This window comes from Polyodon spathula, chromosome 19, assembly GCF_017654505.1.
Source record: "Polyodon spathula isolate WHYD16114869_AA chromosome 19, ASM1765450v1, whole genome shotgun sequence".
NCBI lineage: Eukaryota > Metazoa > Chordata > Actinopteri > Acipenseriformes > Polyodontidae > Polyodon > Polyodon spathula.
The window spans coordinates 2,799,487-2,825,112 of NC_054552.1; the positions used below are offsets into that span (position 1 = coordinate 2,799,487).

The 25,626-nt window shown below is 38.5% G+C and overlaps 1 protein-coding gene across 10 annotated transcripts in view; it reads left to right on the top strand.

The window, feature by feature from the left end:
- LOC121294891 (LARGE xylosyl- and glucuronyltransferase 2-like) overlaps positions 1-25,626 on the top strand; it is a 123,525-nt gene that overhangs the window by 78,837 nt on the left and 19,062 nt on the right. For 3 of the 10 annotated variants that reach the window (XM_041219049.1, XM_041219053.1, XM_041219060.1), the window contains one exon: positions 18,414-18,507. The exons of 2 other annotated variants lie outside the window; for them this stretch is intronic. The gene's annotated coding sequence lies outside the window, so the exon portion shown is untranslated. 5 more of the 10 variants (XM_041219055.1, XM_041219056.1, XM_041219058.1 and 2 more) reach the window with 5 other exon arrangements.

Sequence of the window (25,626 nt, forward strand, 5' to 3'; positions counted from 1 at the left end):
TCCATATCTCCCATTGATCACCCTGCCCCTTATTCTGTCACAATATGTTTGTTCTCAATTTTATTGTACATGAGTGGGCTTTCCTTGCAACAGGGATATAGTGGTGTCACCTGCACGCTACCATTTCTTCCATTGATGCTTATCAAAATATGCAACTGAGCAGAGAAGTGCCCATAACTAAGCTACTTGCCTTGTGGGGGCTGCATGACTGTCTCCAGTATATTGAAGCTATACAGTAACTGCAGCTTCTCTTGGAGAGTCACAAAACAGAAGGGTGAATCATTGGAAAATGAATTAAATTTAGACTCAAACCATTTGTTATACCTAATGTATAACTACAATAAGATGACAGCTTCAACTGAGCCATTGAATTATGTTCATAACAAAGCTGCTTTTTTTGGGGGGGGGGGCCTAAAGCTTGTCTTGAAGGTGGCCAAAATTTTTTTTTTTAGGGCTAATGTGCTGAGAAAACTTTCCAAGCATCAAAAATACAGATTATGTAGGATTGTAACATCAACAAACAGTGTTATTGGGAACCATTTTGTTTTTGTAGCTGGAGTATTTTTTTGAAGATTTAAGTTTTATATACAGTGCTGTAACTTGCATAATATTGGGCCCCCCCTCCGCTCCACTAGTTCCCAAAGGCAATCAGGTATCCAGCTATGAAATGCATTTCAGCCAGTATGGACTCTGTCACAGCCATTTTCCTTTACAATTAAAAACACATCAACTATAATGAAGCTCTAATGCTCAGATCTATGTGTATCAGAAGGGCCTGGCATTTCAAGATTTCAATAGTCACTGCGTAATTATTTTGCCTGGCAATCAATCTGTCTTATCTGCTTTTCCTCATTGCTTTGATCTGCCTCAATGAGTGCTTTTTGTAAATCTCACAGTTGATCTGCAGTGGGAAGTAAATGTTACTCTCCTGCTACAGACTCAGATTCCCAACAGCCCAGGAATGTGAAGATTGTTTTTATTTATTGATGCATTATCTATTGCTGTAAAGTGCACCATCGTACATTGGAATGGAAAATGTAAGAAACTCAGTTTGATCGGCCCTATACCAACCTGTGTAATCCAGGTTGATTCCCAGTTATGTAAAATGCTTTTAACCCTTCAAGGGACAAGGCACACTTGTGTCCCACAAATAAAAATGATGCTAATTTATTTTTGCAATGAGGTGCACGAAACAGGGTTTAACATTTTACTGACAGGTTGGGTCTGGTTATCCTAGATTTGTCAGTTTCCTTGTGATACTTCAGTCACTCTCCAAATGTATTTTAGGAAGAAACCGTTTGAACAGCTGCTCAATTCCTTGAGTACCTTAAGGGGTTACAATTCTGTGTCTCATCTCTATGAGGTACGTGTTGATCAATCACGTTGCCAGTGCAATCAATGCCGGGGTGCTGATGGATCTACCAAGCCCTGGTCCCCAGGCAACATTTTAACACATAAGCTGAGGGGAAACACGTTGGCCTATCCACTGAGAAACTAACACCACCTAGAAAAGTATACCAGGAATGTTGTTTTTTCTGCACAGCGCATACCAGAGGTGTGCATGTCTTTTTTTTATATCTTCAGTGGATACTGGTGTGTACAGAAATACAGTTTGAAGTACATGTAAATACAACATGTATAAATGTGGTCTCCAGTGGCAAAGCACTGCTGCTTGAATGCAGTCATGCAAGAGCAGTTTGAATCCTTCTCTTGGATGGAGGCCCGCGGGGATCCCGAACATATATTTATAATTATACATACCTAATAAAGAAGAAAGAGGTTTCATTATTGGGTACAAAATAAAATCAAAAGTGCTAAATGAAAGAGCTTGAGAGATGTATCAATTATCTCAAATTGGTCAGCTTTGCCGCGAGCCATGTAACATAAATGTTTCCTTTGGAGAAATTGATACAGAGGTTTAATTGTTCCTTTGCCTTCACAGTGCTAATCGGAAGGAGATCCTAAAGCAGCTAGTCCCTGCTAAATTACACAGAATAACAATTTTAGGAACGTTTGTGGTGGTGGGAAGGGGTTAAGAGTTGTACATTTTAATTAGGGATCATGGGTTCCATTTGTTAGCTTAGATTCTTGAGACAACTCTGTATAAGGGGACTTGGTCCCATTATATAGACACTGCCTATGTGCTGATTGGGCGTGCATGTTGGCTAAGTGATATGCCATTGTTTGGTTGGTGAGCTTAATGTTATCAATATCATATGCACATGATATGATTTGTCATATCCTCCCTATTCCCCTTTATTCATTTGTATTTTTCCAGTAAGTAGAAACTTCATATAGTTTTGGCCCCAGTAACACATTTGTGTAGAATATATATCAACATATAGAATGCCTTAACCACAGTTGACAATACACCAGTATTGTGGAACTAGTGTTTCAAGTCCTATCACTTGAGATATCTGTATTATATTGTGTTGTATTGACGAAAAAGGTCCAATCTCATTCCGTACATCAGCTTATGCAAAGAAAATTGTATAATTACATAATTAAAAAAAATAAAAAAATAAAAAAAAAACTCTCTTCATTTTCACCATACCAAGTTCAATAGGTTAGCCTTGTTGCGCCTAAACCATAGGGGATATAGGACACAATGACCTACTTGATCACAGTACTGGCAACAGTGTGCAGTAATTGATTGATGGTCTGGTGGATGGAAATTTTCTGACCCAATTAGCAGAGGACTAGCTGTTCAGGGTTTGTTAGATTGCAATATCCTGCTCTATACTTTATCTGCTTCAAGGCACCAAAAGAAAAGAAAACAATGCTGAGGGCCAAGAACAATGCCCTTAGAATTGTCCGTACAGTGTACTGTACTATAGAATACATTGTAAAGCGTTTTGATAATTCCGATGTCTTAATTTGACAGCACAGACAATGAAAAGTGCACCCTGACCCTCTCTCAGCATGGTATAAGTTGCATTGCTCATCTGCTGTTACCAGCCAGATGGGGAAGAGAGCCTTGTAGAAATGGATTAGAGCAGCTGTAGCTCTAATGGGGAGACAGTTTGGGTTCATTCTGTGGTCCCATGAATACAGGGCTGCTTTGCGTTGTCTTGGGCAGCAGAATAATTGGTAGGATGTTTAAATATATAGATTTATGAAGTTGGTGCAATGTCCAATGCATGTAACTGCAGGTAGTGAGGTTTTTTTTTTTTTAAATGGGGATTTTCTACTTTTTCTTGCTTATTTGACCTGCTGTAACAAGCACCATTTTCACCTCTGCGGTGTTAATGGTTAATGCTTGTAAAATCAACATGCGCACATTCCTCATAGCGGGACCATCAAGATAACTACACTTTAGTAGTGACCACTGGAGATGTGGACTCCACACCCAACTAGTAATTGCAATACTGAAGACTGTTGGAGTCAAAACAAGAAAATCCCAAAATTTAAGGAAAAAAAATATTACTTGGGAGTGTGTACCCTCTGTAAAATGAATGATTATTGTTTTTAACTGGGTTTTTAAATTTGCTTTTGTAAGTACTGTAAAATAATATTTTTTGATATAGGCTGACGTTTTCCAAACTCAATTCAAATGACAAAACCACAGTTGTAATTCCTTGGATTGAATACAGTTTCATAAAACTTTAGATTAGATTCGTATAGTTCTGTTCTCTCCCTCTTCTCCCAGTCCATACCTTGTGAGGTAAAGACTAGTAGAACAGTAGACTGAGATGGGGGAAGCATTTCTCACATGTTATGTTAATTTTAGTGTGGCCTTAAAGAGAAAGGTTTTGAGTTTGGATGCAGGTCTGTGGTTCTTCACAAGTCGTTTCAATCCAAGGCAGGTCTCAGTGTTGCTGTCTTCACACCCCCTCTTCTTTCAGTTTTTACAGTTAACCTGAAAGTAATTCAAATGATAATTGGATTTCCTTCCACCCATCGTTTAGCGCAAACCAGAATGCTAAAAACCACCCACATACCTCTTGTCTAAAAAGCATTGGATTTTAATACCCTATAAATATTTAATTGATTTCTCTTTAATTGTTTTTTGAAATGATCTTGTTAACCATTAGAAACGGAAAGATGGGAGAAGGCACTGTCATTTACCGAGAATGTAATTCCTTTTCGTCTCTCGTCTCCCGTGAAACCCAGTTGAATAATGGATATAAAAACAACAGTGTATTTTTAAGATCTGCGGTAATGGAAGGGAAGCACATAGATAACATTGTACACAGCACTTGGCAGCACCTTGGTTGAAGACGCTTGCTTTGTGCCTCAACACACCCAAGTCTTGGTTGGGTTCGTTCAACCACCCCCTGCGTCTGCTTGAACACATCTCCCAATTCCACATTCTTAGCTGAATAATTGGCCTAACGCACATTTTAAGTACAGCAAATATACCGCAGTACCTGTTAACTGAGTCGCCATCTGAATAAAAGCAGAAAAGATTCTGCTGCGTGTGGAGTTTCAGTCTCCCAGAATAAGCCTCTCGGTACACAATTTGAATGTAATCGCTTGTTTTGGGAGTAATTGGAAACTCTGTAATTTCTCATGAGAAAAATCAAGAGGTTCTCTTTGCAGCCTGCCAGTGTTTTGGAGAAGCTGCTGCTTTTGTGATGCCTCTGTCTGTCTGGTTCACCCTGCCCTGAAGTAATTTAAGGAGTGGGGTTTTATTATATATGCCTATCTGGCCCTTGGCATCTCTGTACACCATTGTCTGGCTGTTTTTATGTCTGCTGTGGAGGAGTGCACACAGTGGAAAAGGAGGTTTTAAGAGTTTTTTTTTTAGGAGGACTATCTGTTCATACCACAGCAATAAAATGACCTGCCTTGACTTCATAATGGTTGCTGTACATAAGTAATATACTATCCTTTTTATATACTGTATTACAATCCTTAACTGAAATATGACGTTCATTTTATACATTAAAAAAAAACAAAAGTTTAGCAATCAAATGTGATATTAAACATTAAATCAGCATTGTTTTTCTTCTATTGAATCACTTTGTGACTGACAGCTCAAAGGACTATGCAGATTAATCGATTTATATATATATATATATATATATATATATATATATATATATATATATATATATAATCTGTAACAGCAGAAATTTTTTTTTAAAGCTCTACCAAGAAAAAAAACAGCCACATTTCACTATGCAAAGAAAAATGCATGCAATTTATCTAAGTGCAATAACACCATCATCTGAGTGACAGAACCACCTTGAGTAGCCGCCTGTCTTAACAAATCAAGTGTTCAGCCCATTTACCAGCAGGAGGACACTGGTTTCACTATGTGCATTAGGGATGTTTTGTTAGTTAATACATTATAGACTACTGGTATGTGCATTTGATATGCTTTATAAACTACGTATAAGAATTCTCTGTCACAGATTTATCAAATTTCCAGCACTTGTTGTACTGTGCCCTGAGCATAGGACACAATTTTAAAGAAAAATAAATAAATAAAAATGACACCACATGTAGAATGCCCTTTACTGTGTAATATACATCCCTTTATCCTCTTAACACACGCCATGTGAGGTTCATACTTTCTAACATGAAATAAGTTAATGGTACAGATATATCCTAAAGCAAAATCTGATATTGTTTTTGACCAGTAGCTGCCTCTACTAGTTCTAGATTATTCATACACATCTGTATATTCATCCTGTTCTGAGCCTACACCAGTATGTTAAGCAACGTTATCTGCATGGCTCTTATATGACGTTCAAATCTATTTATGCGTTTTCAGGCTCTATAAATGAGGAAAGTCTGTGTCACAGTCTTTTAATTCAGTTGGCTCTGTTACAGACCCAAGATGGCATACAAGTTAAGTAATCTTTTTTGGGGGTGGGGGGTGGTCAGTTTCCATCTGAAGAGTCACTGCCATATGCCACTGTTGTCAGATCCATCTGCTGCTCTGGACTACTTTGGCTATCTCATCACATAGGCAGGCTGGTGAGTGTATAGAGGCCCAGAGACAGTCTGTAGTTCAAAAAAATAACTATTTTATTATAAATAAACACAAAAATGAAAGGGCATAAAGGGATTTAAACACAAATAAAGCAAGACAAAAAGCAAAAATAACAATTTCCAGGCTGGGCAATGCCTTCACTGGATTCAAACTTTTAAACATACAAACAAACCACCAACCTGCTTCCTCAGCTCCCTCCCCACAAATGAGAAGCGGAGGCCTCCTTTTATGTCAGGTGGCTGGGCGCTAATTGATCATTAATTAAACTAATCATCTAATCAACCCCAGCCACCTGAACACAATGAACCCAGGCAGGTAGGGGAATTTAACCCCATCCCTGCCAATTTCTAAAGGGCAGAGCTGTGCTCTGCCACAGGGTGGTTGTAAACATGAGGGCTCTTGCTACTTTTTATACCATTATCATGCATCTTTTTCATAGGACTTGAGATTGCAGTGCATAAATAAATATGTAATTTATTGCAGCAGCGTGTTCTTACTAGTGGAATAAATGTGTAATTACTCAGAAAGCGCCTTGGGATATTGTTTCGTTACAACACCATGGGCTTGGTTAGTAACATTACATGGTAACTACAGGTGGAGGGAGTGTGTGATTATACGAAAATAAACACTTTGTATTACATTGGGAATAGGTAAATTATATTGACATGTATTTATGAGCATCTAGTGGATGGTGGATGTGAAACTGCTTTCAGGACGTCTGTACTCCTGCCCTTGAATGTCCTCCAAGCATTCCTGCGTCTTCTGAAGGATGGCCCCACTGACAGCACAGTGCCCACAGTCTCGCGCTGTGCTGTGCTGTGTGTAGATAGCGTGACTCTCCAAGTTATGCATGGTAGTTTTGATTCTGTGACTTTCTCTGCACACAGTCAGTTAAGCTGCCTACAGAGCTGTTAACACAGTGAGCTGAGCGCTGCACGTTTTGATAATCTTAACTAGAGGTGCAACTGTTGTATCAGTTTGTTGAAGATATTCTTTTGAAGGCATGGAAATAGTTAGCATTTCTGAACTTGTACAGAACTAAGATTATGATTCAGCTATAGCAAAAGACCTGATAAAGGTGACAATCATTGATGCACATTTTAGAGGCGAGATGGAGATCAGCTTTCTGGCTGATTGGCCTCCATATTGTCTCTGGATGATGCGACATGGTGGTCAGCCTAGCAAGTTTCGACACCCCAACAAATTGCTTCTTTCTAGTTGTTGGTTATCATTACTATGGTGGTACTCCTGATTCTGAAACTATGAAAAAAAAAGTTAATTTTCTGACAGAGGTTAGTAACCAAGCACTGTGTTCACTCTCAGCAACACATGGGGTGATTTCCAGAGATCAAAAGCTTGTTGACTTACAAATGTTAACCAACAAACATTTTCACAGCTTGTGGGTGGGTTATGAGGCTGCCAACTGGCGTGTGTGTGTGTGTGTGTGGTTTGTTTTTCCACTTCCAATAATGAAGCGTACAGTAAAAAGAAAAAACCAAAGCAAACTTTTTCAATCGACTGAGAGCTCCATGTGGTTGTTTTGAGTTCTATTTCTTGTGACTGGTCTATAAAAGGAACAGAAGCGAGCCAAGGAGAAAAGCAGTCCTGGTTTAGTACAGGCTGGTGTCCCCACGCTGATGAGTGCAAGCACGCAAAAAAAAAAAAAAAAAAAAAAAAAAAAAAAAAAAAGGCAGATTTATTCTCCAGGCGCTGCCGTGCTTCTTCGTGCCGTCCTCCGTTAGTTTCAGGTAACTGCACCTTGCAGGGTCTTGAGAATGCGACACTCTGTATGGAACACCTGCACTCGGGAGACTGACAACAGTAACATCATGAACAGACAGATTTGTGATATTCCAATATTCTGCTTGCAAACTAACAAAGTCTGAGCCTAAATTACGGCTCCATTTCCCTTGGTGCTGTTCTATTGTTGCATTTCGATTGAATCACACAGCTTTACTCTTTTGTGTTTTTTCTTTCTGACATACAGTATATCCCTAAGTGTGCATGGTGTGAAATAATATATTAGATGTATACATGAATAATTCAAAACGGCCATAATCATATGATCGGCATACTGCACGTCTATGCGTTTATGTATGCATCAGGTACGACTTTGATGGACAGAGATGTACTTGTCAGGAATAATTTCTTCTTGATATTAGTTTGTGTTTGGAAGATGAACAGACGTCGTGATATGAGATGCATGCTGATAGTTTTCTCTTGTGAATTCTGTTGGCATTTTGCAGGGATTACAATCCTTTGTACGTGTAGTTGACTTTAATTTTACTTTAACTGTATTTCTGTGGAGAGAGAGAGAGGGAGAGGGAGAGAGAGAGACCCTTTTCTGCTATTACCTGGCAAATAAAATACTGAAAGAATTAACTTTAATTACCATTGGGAATCCCCTATACGGGGGGGGGGGGGGGGGGGGAAGCTGAGACTGCATTTTAGCTGTGTGATGATAGTCAGGTAGGCTAATCGTGTTTTGGTTTTAAAATGTAATTAAAGATGACCAGTACTCTGAGAGCTTGTGTGTGAGTTTGCCTAAAGCATTGTTTCAGCCTAACATTGCTCAGTGTTGCCGACACTGTTTACTGTGAAATACAGAGGATTAAGTGAATGGGGGGAGGGGTTGGTGGGTGTATGGAGAGGGAGGGGGGTGGGGGACAGGGGCAGGGAAGCAGAGGGAGGTGACGACCTTTAATTGTGGCTGCAGCCTGGGTTGGGTTTGCAGACGGAATCCAGTCTCTCTATGCTGATGCTATAAAGGCAGCTGGCATGAGAAGCAGTCCCTTCAGTCCTCGCTCATCCCAGCTATCTCTGTCTGGACCCCTTGTTTCACCTAGTTTGCTGAGCAAGTTCCCTGGAAAATCTCACAGACAGAGTCGGGCTCTGCTAGTTTGCCAGTGAGAAATTGTTTATTTTATTTTTAAAATTTTGTTTTGTACCATTATTTATGTTTAATTCAGGATTTTCAGTTTGGATTCCTGGATATTCATTGTAACCAGAAGAAACTTTGAAACCGACCTTTCACAGAAAAATGGCGTGTTAATGTTCTGTATGGGATCAAGTTGTGGCTTCTCTGCTGTGCTCTGATTGGATTTGATTTGACGGGATGTTTGTGAGTATTTGGTAACTCTGCCTGTGGTAACAGAGATCTGAAACTTGACACTGATCAGTTGCTGTATAAAAAGGTGAGGTTTTCAAGAACCTGTTGGCCTTTTTGCATGCTAATTTAGCTTTGAACATGCACAGTTTTTGTAAGCCACATATTAAGATAACGAAACTTGTTCAGTTGTCTCTTGCTGGTTTGATTGGTTCTGTTATTAAGAGTGTGGGTACTGTGTTAGTTAGAAGACTCTGGCATTGTGGTCACTAGTTCTGTAACTTTAACCATTTATTCCCCAAAGGGTAACCTGAGTACTTGAATGATCTGCAGTGAAACTTAATCATTCATTGGTGGCAGGGTTGGGAGTCACTTATTTTTAGAACAAAAAGAAAATTGAAACATGCATAGATAATGGTGGGGCTTGTATTGTAGTGTTTTGTTGTTGAAGATAAATGTTTTTGCCTAGTTTAGCCTGAAACCACTTGTTTTTAATATTCAACACCGTTACAAGCTCTTAACAGGAAGTGAAGAGTTCTCAATGGGCTTCTATCCCAGATAAACTATATCTGGCCTGCTATGTTAATCATTGAGAAGTACACTGAGTACTAGGAGAGGTTAGATGCTTTAAAAACCTCCACCACTTAATATAGCTCACTGGGGAGTTGAATTTCCCATCCAGCACCATGGATTATTTTATAGCTTTGTATTTAAAGGACTCGCAGAGAGGGAGTAGGAATATGAAGACCCAGAAAAGAAATGGAGAAACTATTGTCATTGCCTGAAAGTGCATATAAATCTTGAGCTCCTGTTGATTATGATTTAATATGAGGATGCCAGTCGGTGCCTGTAGTACGGAGTCTCTCTCTCGTAATTTGAAAAGTGAATCTATTAAATCGGTTCCATTGATCGTCAGTTTTTCAGCTAGTGCTGCCTTGTAAATGTAAAAGTGAACAGTGAATAGCTATACACTATATACAAACCACTGACACAGGGGCTGTTTCTGTTTTTGTCTGAGGCCAAGCCAAAGACAAGTTATGAAGTATCTGCACATTATACCTCTCTCTCTCTCTCTCTCTCGCTCTCTCTCTCTCTCTCAGAAGCTGTTCTCAGATTTAGCTTTTCTTAATCCATAACCATAGCTTACCAATAAGTTTATGTGGGCTTGCTCAAGGACAGCTCCCTGTTAACATCCTGCTGGCACTAATACTTTAAAGTCAGTGATTCTGTAGCAGCCCAGGATAGCCACTGATTTGTGGCTGCACCCGTTATTTGCTATTTTTACATGATGGTGTCAGATGTCAATTTACTGGCTGAAATCATCTTTTTAGTCTTTCAAAATGCATTCTGTACATTACTAGAGTAATAAATGACAAAGCAATATTCATTAAGTGCTGAAATACAAAGAAAAGCTAGTAATGTAACTAAGATAACTAACACTCATAATTATACAATAGTTCATTTTTACTGGGATCTATTTAATTGATCAAAATGTGGTGGATCTCAAAGTGTGTCCTTTTCAATAACTAAATGGGTTCCTCTAGAAAGAAGCTGCTTATCTTGGTACACATTTTTTATGGTCTCAGCGGTGGTGTCTGCTGTTTAGATCAATTGATGAGACCCCTTTGAGTTTACCATGCCCTGATCAAGTCTTCTAAACGCTTGCAGGATACTAATACCATCTAAAAGAATGTTTAGATCTAATTTAGAGAAGCAAATACCACATTCCTCATTTTATACTGCACAAGAGGTTATAGAGCGCTACAGTCATGGCTCCTGTTTGCCCTATGATGCCATTACACTGGCACTGGTATTCTCGTTATAAGACGAAACCTCAGTAGTCTTTAAACTGTGGATCCTGATTACAGTGTTATAAAGGGGGAGCACTGCCACGGTCTACATTCCACAGGGAGTATTCATGGGCTACAGAATGGTACTTTATAGATTACTCCCGCTAAACCAGGAACCAAACCCAAAGTTTAACATAAATGCATCTTTTAGCCTTCAGAACTTCCATTCTTTTTGCAGATTTGAGGAAGGCGAGTGAAAAAATAAATGAAATCTGACTTAGCAAGTCTGCTAGGAGGATATAGTAAGGGAGTGTTTTTCTGCTAGCTCAGCCAGACAGGAGAATGCAACTAAAGGTACGATTTCCAGTAGCTAAAAATATGCTTTCATGCATATGCTTTATGCTTTCATGCTTTACATGGTGGTTAACCTACATAACGCCTAAACTATTAGTAGCATGAAAAAAACTCTTCCCTTCTTCCCTGCTCTATTCTGTCCCTAAGGCCATTTTTTACAGTGATCTTTGTTTAATGAAAGATAACATGTTTTTCTACAACACATCCAAATCAGCAATTGTTTCCAGACTCCAAAACATTATTATTATTATTATTATTATTATTATTATTATTATTAACCATGGTTTTAAATTACATGCATAATTGCTGTCATCAAGTAATGTACATGCAACTTAGAGAGTGGCTTTAAATACAAGAAATCAATTGCACTCATTTCTTGTAAGACTAATTGCTTGCCCATTTACTGGGTGTCATACATCTTATCGTAGGGTGCTTAACCTCTTGTTGTAGTAACGCAGATTAGATGCTGTTTGTTGGGCTTCTAAGCTGCTTAAGCCGACCAGGCTTTTATGTGTGCTTACATATAAAAGCCTGTCAGGTTATTGTAAATTACAGGGAAACTCAGTTTTCTCTTATTATAAAATACAGGGTAAATGTATTTTTAGAGCAAGAGCATATACAGCTACTTAAATGAGTACAGTGCTACCGGCATGACAAAAGGTAGTTCAAAAACAAGTGAAAGGAATTCAATTTTTGAAGTCTTGTCGAGAGGGCTCAAAGGCCAGTGTTCTTGGTTATTGCTGTTCTAATGCACTTCATATTATGAAGCCTTTCATCGCCCCTATCTGGTGTCAGTCTCTGGAAACGTCTTTTTTTTATGCATAAGAATTAGATTTCATGCTAACAAATGATACTAGTTTTTGAAGGACCAAGAAGTGAGGCTGAGAAACTTTAATTGTGGAAAGCTTGTTCTCCCCCAACATGATTTAAAGCCTCCTTGAACACCACAGAGTGACAAGTATAGGTACAAACAGCAAAGAAGCACGTGTTTGCCTGGCTAGAAGAAACTGTCAGGGGATGCTGACTAAGGAACAAAACCTTTCGCTCAACACAGCTGTGCTTTTAAAAATATTCAGATGTGTTTCAACAGAGCTGCTTGATATTTTAAGCATTAAAAGTCGTAAGCCCAACCCCCCCCCCCCCCCCCCACCACCACATATATATATATTTTTAATTGCGGAACCAATGCTGGCTTATATGCATGCATATATTTCTTCTGCAGCCAAATGTGTCATTCAAAAAGTTTTTTCAAGTTGTTCTGCAGTCATGTTACAAATGTTACTTTAGCATCCAGTGATCAAACAGAACATGCATTGATTTATGCCGCCTTTTTGACATTTTGAATTTTATGCTTCAACAGCAATACTGTACGGTGGGTGGGTGGGGGTTGTGGCTTATTGAAAAGTGCTGGAGCAGATGTTTTTGTCTGACTCGGAGGAGGAGTATTCAATGCACTGATTTTGGAAGTGGTAGCCAATTTGTGGCCAGTGTTGGAGTAACAGCAGGTTATTCCTGTAGGCTGCAAACATTCTTTGAAGTTGGAATGTATTGGCTGTTTTATTGTTTCTGTAAGTGCTTCGGCACACTTTCAAAATGTTACAAGGGAGACCTCTTTATCTTTAAAAGCGAAATGATAAAACTCTTTAATCCTTGCCATTATGGCTGGGCGTTCCAAGTAAGCCGACATAATAATTTACTCTAACCAGCAGCTATTACAGAATATGTCTTTTTTAATGGACTGGGTAATGGATAATTGTGCTATTGAGAGCAGATCTAATTTAGCCATCGGGACGAGAAGCAATTTACCTGCAGGGTGGAGAGAAAAGCAATATTAACAAAGGCCTGAAAAGAGCATAAGAGGCGATTTTCTGCTGTTGTGAATCTGTGAATGTTGCTATGGGACTTGATGTGTGAGACAGTACAGGAAGTATCTGCAAAATAGCTCTGGTGGGTGAATGAAGTGAAGTCGTCAGTAAGTCTAAATTGACTGTGTACGTAACATTTCCTATTGCATTCATTTGAAGTAAACATCTAATTAGGATACATTCAGTGCTTGCTTATATTTATGGCATTTTACAGCATGTGCTGATTCATGATTAATTAATGGTTGTGCAAGTACGAATTATTGTTTGCTTCATGAACGCCTGTTAATATCTAAATACATTTGAAATGGAGACAAAGTGGGGGGGAAAGTGTCTTATCAGATTCATGCAAAAGTTAATAATAATAAATAAATTTGCTCAGCAATAATTGTGCTGAATCAAAATGTAACTGTAACAGTATATAAGGGAATTCAGCTTTAAGAAAAGTTGAATTAAACAACAGTTCCACACTAGAAGGGAATGGTTTTAGTCATTATTATAGGTAGAGCTTGTGCACACTTTTCATGCTGAGGGCTGTGCATCGCCATTATTGTACATGTAAACAAAACCTGTGGAGTTGTTTTTACTGTGCAGTCAGCTTCCAAATGTGATGCTGTTTTTATTAGCAATTTTATTCACCTGTCTTAATCCCTTTCTACATGCTCAATGTTTAAATGACATCTCCATGAAATAGAAACCTAATCAATTTACTAATAGGCCATATCTGAACGCCCTGGAAACGGGACACTGTTGCTTTTTTTAATGCTCTACTGGGCAAATAAATTTGCTGCAATGTGAGAGAGTAAAGAGTGGGGTACAAGCGTTTGGAGAGATCAATAAATTACTGCTGTGCTTCCTTACAGTTTGTTTTAATGTAAATAGTTCAGTCTTGATTGGATGTGCACTGTGTAATCATAATTACATTTTAAAATTATTATGCTGCAAGGCATTTTCAGTCTGCTCTTGGTAAGGAAGTTGCATACCATATCCCCTTCAGCCACTGTGTGCACAATTGCACTGTGCTAAGTTTCCTATCTGTGTATCTATTTTATAATGGGGAATGTTTTTTTTTTTTTCTTTTTCAAAGTTTTAACAGGATAACTGCTCATTCCATAGGGTTCACACAAATACTTAAAAAATTCTGAAAATGTAATAAAAAAATTCTTAATGATGGGGATATATTCTGTAAGTGTTCAAGTGCTTCTCTTTTTGGTATCCTATTTCATAAACAGTTTATTGTAAGTTGCTGCTTTTGTCACTCTAGGACAAGGTGGAAGGAACACATGTCTGGCAGAATGAATTTATGAAGTAGGGTCACCCCCTGCCAGATAGAGCATACCAATAAGTAAAAGCCGGGGGTTAGTGAAGTGCAAAGGGCCAATAGTGCCGCAGTCCAAACCCATGATTTCCCCCCTATTATCTTATGTGTCTTGGACCCATAGAAATTAATATGTTGCATCTTTTAGATCTTTTAATTTACAGTAGATTTTTCCTTGCTTGCTATATAAACTAGGCAGCCCTAAACCTGGGCTTTTTGGAAAGTCATTAAACAGCTCTGTTAAATTGGTACTTTTATTTGATCCATTTAATCTCTTCTCTATCTTACCATTACTAATATAATTACATTTCTCGAATTAAAGCTGCAACACCATAAAATGTGATTTCAAATTTAGATTGCAAGTCCTGTGTTAGAGAACATGCTTTTTTAAGCTGATAATGTAGTAATTTCTACTTCAAGCCTGTGTCGCCACCTCCAAGTCTCTCTTTAGGATGTTTTTAAATTGTTTTATTGAGCATACTCATATTGCTTTCCATTGCAGGAGCGGCTTAGATTAGATTGATCTGATTATATTACATAATAGCCAATAGCCAATAGATCAATAGCCAAGTAAAGCGCTTGGGCAACATCACATGAGCCAGAGTCCTGTGTTCCAGCTGACGCTGCTTTATCCAAGTAATAAAACTAGACTTCAGATAAGAAAGCTGGGTTAAGTGACTTTCTGTTGCTTCATCCTGTTAATACTGATCAAACACAATCAGTACATTGTGATAATAAGAATAACAATATGGCTTTTGTTGCTTTTACAAATTGTACTACAAAAAAGACTGCATTGTCTTTGTAAATGGGTTGTCACTACTTGCAAGGAGATGTCAATTTGTATTCATTTTCCAGTCATTAATATACCCTTCCCAATAACGAGCGCACAGGCTACCATTAAAAAGCTATTTGCCACTTGATAATAGAGTTCTAATCTAATAGATGAGTTCAAGTATGTTAGCTACGTTGAAAGGGTTAAACCGTTGACGACTATGCACCACTGTGTCTGCTTTCAAATCAAGCCTGCATTGATTGAAAAGTTGTTGAGCCAAACTTCATTAAACAATCTTTTATAAGCATGGCAGCAGAATGCATATTTACCCTCGGGACCACCATCCTGCAGAAACAGCAACATCATCAACCCAGCCTCTGACTGCCCAACAGCTAATCTGTTGTGAAGTGCTTCAGGGCTCTCCAGATCCGTGCAAAGCATACATTATTGCATTAACTTCTAGATGTATTCATTGGGAGCACGACCCTAAGAAAACCCATGTGGGAAACAAATTGGGGAATGTATTGCTGAGCAAAAGATTACAATCAAGTAAACTTCCAAACAGACCCTGATTAGTCTTGCTGAACTTGAAATGTAACAGAAGGTAGTCTAAGATTAGAGCCAGTCAGGATCTGTGAAACCAAACCATTGTCCACTTATCACAGTTTGCAAAGAATCACATGCTTTCAAACAGCCTTTTCTCCGGAAATTATATTCACATCAAACACGATGCAATAATATTGGAGACGACATTATAACATGGAGGAGCTGTCCCAAGGTATGGGAATACTACTCTCTAGTGCAACCCAATGTTGAACTGAGCCCTGTGATCCTTAGCAAATAAATGAACCACTGTGGATCCATAACGCTTAGGGGGCAACTGTCTTCAGAGTTTTTTTAAAATCAATTGAGACTCCACAGAGCTTGGATAGACATAGGAGACCATTGCCCTGCTGTGCTTCCATATTGCAAGTGCGTTGTGGTCGGACACCCTAGAGTGCGAATGTTAAGATACACAGGAGACTTTAACCTTGCTGCAACTCTGCAGCTACACCTGGCTCCAACTCTGCAGCTACAGCTGGCTCTGTCAGTCTCCCAGGGACTTGAGCACAATGAGAAGGTGTACACAAGAGTAAGGGTAGACATGAGGCTTTCAGTATGAAGATGTACATTCTAGAACTTGATATTGCATGTTTATAATCCTGTGGTTTGGACTTTGGGTGTTTTCTCTGTGTATTTTTAAGATGCCATAAGATCCAGTGGTTAAGCGATCAAACATTTTCTTTAGCAGCTGTTGATTAGGACGTGGGATGTAGGTGCCATTGGTTTTGTTGTTTTTTCCCCCCTCATTGCTGGTGACATGGAAAGGGTTAAACGGTGAATACCTGTGCGTCACTGTGCCTGCTTTTAAATCAAGCCTGCATTGATTTGAAAAGGTCTTGAGCCTATTTAAACTTCATTATGCAGTATAAGCAACATTTGGCACCAGGGCATTTTCCCTTTGGACTTCTCTAGCAGCAACAAATGCTACCTTAGCCTTGGGCTGCAATCAAACGTTGACATTGAGAGATCATATGTATTTGAAACTTTATTTTTATTTCAGCAGGTGAAGGTTTAAATTTTAGACCAAGTTCTAAACCATAGTCCTCTTGTGCAGGAAATTCCCTGTTTAGGTGTTGATGATGTGATTTTAAGGAGTTAAAGGCCTTATCAGTTTCTTTTTGTCTCGGGATCCAGCCAGCCATCTATATTCATCAATAACTGGGTAAGGTTTAAACAAACCCAGTGTTCCTGCTGCTCAGTGGCTGTATGGCTCCTCTTAGTCCCAGAACATGGCTGCAAGAAATAACTCTTTCACTCAATGTTTCCAAACCTTGGTTCCATTGTATCCGAGTCCCCGCTTTGCCCTTTTAAACAATGTTTCAATCAATAGCTTTTAAATATTGTTAGGAAAAATAAAAATCCATCCGATTTTGTTTCGGTGGCCAGACCCTTTTGTTCCATCCATTAGTCCCATTATAGAAGGGGAGTTGAATTTATTGCACTGTTTTTGTTAACCATAAGCTGCATGCTGATAATAGTTTTTAGAGAGAGCTGTTACACATCTAATGGTGTTGGTATTGATTCCCCGTTTTCATGTTTAAATCCCAGTTTTATTTTTTTTTTAATGTTTTTTTTTTTTTTTTTTTTTCTGAAAGGTCAGTTTTAATTACCTGCTGGGCTCAAAAGCTAAATGCTTTGTCAAAATATGCAAAAATCTGCAAAAGTGCACTAAAAAGGCAAATTGGTATGCCAGGAATCGTGGGCTAAATTGAGGGTGTTTAGTACAATTTCGGAAGTCTATTAATGGCAAAGCTTTTTTTTATTAAATGGGATCAGCTAAACATTTGATTCCCTTTTGAAACCTGTGTTCATAATGCACTCAAACTGCAGCTGAAATGCCCGTTTTCTGTTTGTCTGACACATGCTTGTGAAGCACTAACTGCAAGTTGAAAAGTACATAAAACAATCGTGGTACTTACTTACCACTCTTGCATGGATCCTAAAAGACATTCTGCTTTTCTGTGTGCAGGCTGAAGTAATTGATTTGGGAAGCTGCATCAGCTTCCTAATGTGTTGTGCGTTGCTTTTTTTTTCTTTTTTTTTTTTAATGCAGTAGGTATAGCAGAAAGCACTTCAGGCTGTTTATATATTATGAGCATTTGTGTAGCTTGTTTTCTGGATAGACACCACAAAATATTAGGTACTTTCATCTCGACTGTTAAAGCCTAACCTGCTGACAATAATGTATCTTGAAGGCTAAACTTTCAGAAGCTTGCTTTTTGTAGCCAGAGGCACACATTCCTACTCACTCACTCAACTATAGGCACTTTGTTACAAGAACCACAATAGAGTGGAGACCACCCCTTGAGCGCAGGGAGATATTTCCTGGAATGCAGGTAAATTAAAAGGTGCGGTGCCTCATGGTATGTGTTTTAAGGATGGCTGTGCACAGGCTTTGCTATGTAATTCAAACCAGGTAAGGTTTCAGGAGATGTGCAATGTGGATAACAATACTGCAAAAAAAGACTTCATGAAGTTTGTCATAATGTGTGACTGTGGCTATAGTCTGCATTCCCAGAAATATAAAAGTTACACTAATATTAATTAGTTAATACAGGAGTTTCTGGGGCCTCCTGGGTTGCATGCCACTGTAGACAAAGGTGTACTTTTGCCAAACATTTAAATTCATTTTAACAACTTTTTTTTTTTTCTTTTTTTGAATAGGCTAGAAGGTGAGGAGGACAGTTTTTATTTCAGCACCTGATTGGCTGTTGGATCTCAGCGATGCATTTGTAGACAAGGTTTCAAAAAGGGGGTAGTAAGTAATTAAAAAATGTCTTCAATCTATCTTTTTATAGTACACACTGTCGTCCTCTACCTATGTTTGTCTATTTTCTAGGTATTTGTAGGGCGTCCTAAAAAGGAGGGAGCGACTTATACACCAGTGTGACTTATACACTGTTTTTTACAGTACTCAGATTGTTCTTGTTTTAGCATGCCTGACGCACACACAGAAAACAGAGCGTGGAGAGAATTTAGCACCTTGGTAATCAATTTAAAATCCTTAGTTACACATTATTATCTGACAGAGTCTGTATTTCGAAAATCCTATTAAAGCTAATCCTCTTACTGTTTATGTGCTATTACATTAACACTTCAAAAGACTACCTCTTTTTTCCCCAAACAGGAAAATGCAGATTATGGCCTTCTTGAAAGATATTTTTTGTAGAAAAAATATGTTAATTCTTATTTTGTATTGTGATGTCTTGTTTTCTAAATATCATATGATTGCAATCTACCCCAGTGTAGTGATGTCTCCCCCTCCTGTAGTCTGTGAATGCAGCAGTAGGTCACCCCTAAATATTTTAATGCCTTGTAGAAAAAAACCTAGTGGAGGATTTTGGCAACAATATGAACATTGTTTTAATATCTATTTTTGTACAATTATTCTTTTTAGTGGCCTTTTTAAGGAGGAATTTAATCATTTGAATTATTGAATTTGAATTTAGGAGAGGGTCAGAGTCAAGCAGTTACTCATAACTTGGGCAGTGCCATGGTTAATGCTGTACGTTTTAAAGTAAAGTCTAAAAGAAAATCTTAATCAATTCGGCAAAACACTGCAACCAGATAAAGTTTGGTCAAAAATTACGTGATCGCTGTTCAGTGCTCCTTGGATGATGATAGAATTATTTTTTGTGGTTTATGTTCTGAAAAGCACATTGTAAAGATTGTTGATAGTTGATAGTTGTTGCAAGGACAGGAGAAGATACAGGACAGGCCTGACAGCCCTTAACATGTGTGTGAAACCTCTTGCTTTTAATCTATAGGTGAAAATAGTTAAACCATCAAGTATGGTAGCAGCAGGCAGCTTGTTGCCCTTGATGTATTTGCATTTCATTGCGTTCAGAGCAAGGAGAGGAAATTAAGTCCCATGCCAGTGCAGAGAAATGAAATTATTCTAGCCTAGGTGACTTGTGATGATGAAAGGTCATTTATGTTTTAGGATCGCTGCCACAGGGATTAGGTACCTGTGAACTGATAACCGCTTACATTTGCTGTATTTAAAAGCAGCCTGAGTTGAAATTCTCTGGTGCGTTGAGCAATGAAAGATTTGTCCCATTTCCACTGGCAGACTGCTCTGGATATATCTGTATTGTGTTGTAAGGGGTATGTAAAAATGAGGCATTATTAAAAAATAAATACAATTTCTGAAACTATATTTAAACACTCCCTCCAAGAACTCCTGCTGTTATGGAGACCCGACCAGTTGAGGTAGAAGACATTAACAGCTTATTCAGATGCTGCCCAGTACCAAGGAACAGAGATATTGAGAAGAACATAACCTATTTAGTGTTTGCTTTCAGACAGAGACAGACTTAACCCCACATCAGGAATGGAAGTACGACTCCTATTCCATAGCAGTTTCACCCATTCCAGGTTTTACTGTGTGCTTGAGTAGCCACAGTTATCGGTTTCCAGAAGCATCTGCGTGCATTCTCTTGCCTGGGAGTTTACAGGAATAACTCCAACCCCATTAGAAATCCCCACTTGCTATGAGTCTGATACTCTGGGGTACAGAAAGTGCGCTGTGAAAAACTAGAGCAGGTCTTCCTTCTGCACACTAAATCTGTACTGAACCCTCTTCCCTGCTTATTATTTAGAATTCAGATCATGGTAACAGAAATTATCCAGAGAGCTCTCTGTATTCTTTAAACAATGTGATGGGCAGACTGGGTTATTCACAATGAGAAGGTTTTCTAGTCAAGAAAAACTGATTTGAGACAGAAAAGACTTTATTTTTTATTATTCAAAAGCCAATAATGGTATCCGTTTGTTAAAATGTGCTTGCTTCTTTCATTTTGCATATCAGCAAGAGTCCAGTGATGTAGGTTTTAATCTATCCCTTTTGTCTATCTCGAATGGCTTTTAAAATGAGTTTCAGACCAATGCCAGTGATTTCTGTCTACAGTAGTCTCTAAAATCTAATTTTATTAATGTACTTTTTTTCAGAGTAAGATATAATGAAGAGTAGGCAAAGTCAATGAATCATCTAATGCACATGTGCATAATGTTTGCCCAGCAGTTTTTTTTTTTTTAAAGAAATTATTCTCTCTCTCTCTCTCTCTCTCTCTCTCTCTCTCTCTCTCTCTCTCTCTCTCTCTCTTTCCTTTAACATTTCAAATGGAATAGTCAAAAAATAAGGAGGTTCGGAACAAGGGCCCATGCTTTGTAGTAGCAGTTCTAATCTGAAGATGTGAAAGTTTTGAATCGCGTTGCGCAGCTAATGGATTTTTAAACTCCTTTGTTTGTGTTGTTCTTCATTGTGTAAAATGCCTCAAGGCACAGCACCACCACCAGCTCTCTATTTGCTCACTGGAAAGTCCAAGCTTTTGAATTGTTCATGTGATTTAATTGCTCTGACTAATGCTGGTTTTACTCATGAAGCAGATGTGTTCTTGAGGTGCTGCGAGGTCTTTAACATCCTTAGCAATCTTTTTCTTCTCAAACACAGAAAGCATTGTTTCTGCATTTTAGGTTAATTATTATGTTCAATTAAGCTGCCAATAACAGTTAAGCTTCTATTAATAGGCTAGAGAAAGCCTTGTTTGCCTGCCTTAGTTACAGGTAATCATTTACTCTTGCACCAATGTCATTTCACCTTGGCAGTGCCTTTCAAGTCAATGAAGAAAGGGGTGAAGACAATTTCTCTCTCCAGATTAAACGTTCTTTACTTTGGCAAATTGTGCTTATCTTGAAGAAACACTAAGCACTTTCGATATCAGAGTTATTTGCCATGCAAATTCATTTTGTCTGAGCTGCTCTTTGACTCTTGCAACGAAAAGGGTAACATCTTATAAAAACAAATTACCTACCTTTTAAAATCCATTAAATGTAATTGGAATCTGCCAGCATGCATTTTAGTAATTAATCTCGTCAATGCAAATTTATTTGGACAAGAAGGAAAGACTTATTTTATTACATGAACTAAAATTATATTCAAAATGCTGCAGAAGTGTGTGCCAGGATTCATTGTAATGACTTCTTTTTACTACTGAAATCAGTTTAGTATTTAAATGGTATCAGATTGTTTATCCTGTAATGTCAGACAGCATGTCACAAGATGGCTTTGTGGTGATGTCAACCAATTTAAGTAACTTTGCTGAAAAAAATACCCTAGCATAACTAGTTTGTGTCTTGTGCTGAAGAATAAATACAAATTGCTCTTAATTGTGCTGTAATTCTTGATATGTATTTTTTGTATACAACTGTAAGTCATCCAGGATAAGGGCGTCTGCTAAGAAATAAATAATAATAATAATAATAATAATAATAATAATAATAATAATAATAATAATAATAATAATAAACAGGGGCTAGATCTATGAGTATGTTAGATAAGATACGTTTAGTGCTGTGCTGTTTGAGGTTGTATTTCAGGTTGGCGGTGTTGAAGTAAACACATTGAGCAGCTGCTGCTGTTTTTCAATTGAGCTGCTCTTGCTTGTAACGAATGGCAAATGGCCCCATTTTAACCACTTTCCCTGGAATGTCAACTAAAATGTTAGAGCTCTGTTTGTCTATTGTCCAGCTATAGTAATATGAGTGCAGTTTCACACCATGAAGACAATGTGTCCTTGGGGGATGAAAATGGATTGAGGGTAACCATTATGTTGCATTAATCAAAGTGGGAGTGCTATGCAGAATTGAAAAGTAACTGCTTTGTTTGTTGCCTCCCTGTGACAGAAATAATAACATAATATGAAAAACCAATAACTGGCAGGTCTTGGAAAGAGTGAGATCAGACAAGTTAGCAAAGCAGAAGCTGCCAGTGTAATCCACATACAGTACAGTGTTGGATGTTGGCTTCTTTGTCTGCAAAGCCCGTTGACTTAAATACTGGTGGTGAAATACTATACCTATCCCAAACAAGCTGGGTTCATGCCTCTTTCCTGCTGGGTTTGATGTAGCCTTGCAGGACCATTCTTCTCTCTTAGAGATCCTGACCTTGTTCACTGTGCTGACACTTGTATGACAGCCTTTTATCAGGTCGAGTGGCGTTGTGAGACCTGTGATTTAGCGAAAGTAGTTGAATTGAACATGTCTGTGTTTAGTTATCCTCTCAGCTATCTGAGCTATCAGATAATTCATAACCTGATGCTTCAATAGTGGATAGCTGCTTTACTAATGACCACTGGCTGGGTAAGCCTTAGAGTCGGGACGATTATGATCACCAGTTTCTTTTTAAATGATGCTCTCATTAATTTGTCCACTTGAGTGATAAAGCTGTATCAGAAGTTTTTTTTTAAATAACTTTCAAATAGTTTTTTAAAAAATTGCTAGCAGATGAGTCTTCTCAAAAGTAAAACAACGACTAAGAAAAGTGTTTGAAAATGGAAAACCAATATTTACAGCGACTGGTCGAGTAGGTTAGTAAGTTTGCCTTCATGGTAATTTGGCAGTCTTGCAAAAACTGCTTCACAGCAACTTGTGGTAACGTAATAGCTGTGTGAATGGCTTGTGCCCCAGGACTGGAATATGATGCTAAATGATAGTCTGTGCTCCAAAAATGCCTGTTCTAGACCTGAGGAATACCACCCGCCAGTGCATACTAATAGTAGGGATCCATTGCTTCACCATTATGCTATTTTCTAGTAAGCTAGACTTTCAGGGCTTCTCACTGTGAAGTGCAGCAGCTTCAACACATGCTACCGTATAAAATCACTTTATAGTACTTAATAACATACTGCCATCATTACCCTGGTTTATACCTTGCATGAAAGCTTTTTTTGTTCTGTGGGTTGGTCTGCCTATGGCTTGGTTACAATGCTCTGGCCATTCATCTGCTTAATGCAGTAAAGGTACATTATGTCCTAATCTTTTGTTCCATGACTGGAAAGCATTGTTTTGATAAGGTGGCGTGCGCTACTGTTGCAAAACCCTCTGACTGTTTCTTGAGTTTAAAATAACTCCAGCCCCTGATTCCCTGGGCCAGCTGTAGAAAAAGAGTTATAACTCCTTCAGGAATGTTTATAGAAGTCTATCAGGTCCCCCCCCCCTCCCAGAATGTCTGAAAGCAAAGGTGACAACATCAGGTGGGTTGCTAAGGTAACCAGGGATTTTACAGGCTGTTTTGGTTTTGTACCACCACTGTGCAGCTGAAGAGTGTAATGCTGCTTTTGAAATATTAAGGGGTATGGTATCCCTAGGAATAATGGCAGTAGCCATGCAATTTACTCCAGCTTCTCTAGATGAGTTCCCCCTTCTTAGCTAGAATATGTAGGGAGTGGAACAGAACAAGCCAGTAGCAACCCATTTATTCAATAAAAAGATAGACGATGCTGTTGAAACCCATACCTAGACATCAGTTGTTTAATAAACTATGGCTAGCTGTAAAGCTGTGTTTTTTGAGGCCCCACAAAGCTGAGCACATTTAATCTGAACATCTCTAACAAGTACACTATATAAAACCAAGCCAGATGACCTTCACAACTTCTGTCCAGGTTCACTCTGTTAATGATTTTCAGAGGTTACTTGTTACAGTAATCTGCACGGTTGGATTAGATGGGTAAAAAGCCCTCAGGCCTCAAATAGTTTCTCTTTTCTTTTGTCATGGATGGATAATCATTTCCAAAATTTCCACATCCCCTCCCTCAAGAAGCAAAGCACAGGTCTGCAGGAAGAGGGAGAGAGGGAGAGGCAGAGTGGAAAAAAAAAAAAGTCCTGAAATCTGAGTCTTGTGAAATTGTGGGCTCATTGAGTCATTTTGTTCGAGGGGGAGTTTGAAAGTTTTCTTATCCAGTAAGAATTGAAGTGACTTCTGGAGTTGAAGCACTAGAGTCCTTTTTAAAGCTCTAGGTTAGGAAACTGCAAATTATTTTTATTGAGAAAAAGTGGTTTTGAAAGAACAAAGGAGGAGGGGGAGAGACCGAGAGATAAAGGGAGAACGGAAGTGCTGATTGGGCGTGTGTCTGTGTGTGTGTGTCTGTGCGTGTGCGTGTGTGTGTGTGTGTCTGTGCGTGTGTGTGTCTGTGCGTGTGTGATAGAACAGTGCGACATACCTGAGAGTTAGGACTTGATTTGAAGAAACTACAGAGTAGTTTATTCTTTAACAGGACATGCACAAGTAGGTAAGTTCAAAGGGCTCTGAACAAAAAAGCTCTGTGTTTCCCGAGTTTCGAGAGCTGAGCTTTTTCGTTGTTTGGTTTTGTTTTGCAATGGCTTTGGGTTTCACCTTTTTATAGTGTGTTTAAAATATGTAGGTAAATACTGAATAGTCACTCTGTGGGAAAGGTGGGCTGACCATTGGCTCTCATGCATTATTTTATTTTATTTTATTTTTATTTATTGTTTTGGTGCAATCTCAAAATGTGAGTATTTTATAAGACCTAAAGTGATCTTGTGCTACCCTAACAGGTTTCGTTAAGAGCTGCCATGGAGTTTTAGAGTTCAGATTTCTCGTAACAATCCTCTGATCCATAATACATGCATTCATTCCTGGTCCTTCATTTGTTTAAAACATGTCTAGACGGCATAATGATAACACAGTGATTCCTCGTGCATTTTTATTGAGCATATGTACTGCAATTTTTATGGATTTGCAGATTTATTAGAAATTTTGTCTGCTGCTTCTGTCTTTATCTGGGAGCTTCACTTTTAGTGCTTTTCTTATGAAAGTCTTGGCTAAGCTCACTGAGGTGTGCAAAAACAGCCTATTAGGAATCATTTACTTCAGCATTTCAATACACTCTTGCCAGTGCCATTTTTAACGGGACTGCGTTGTTTGGATTTCATTGGTCTTTCTTTGGTTTTTTCTTTCTTTCTTTTTCTTCTTTAACTCGTTGAAAGCCGTGCCTGCAGCAGGAAACCCAGGCATGCTCAAACCTGCTTGGAGGGTGTACTATATCTGAACTTCTATAAAAGCAGAAGAATTGTCTAT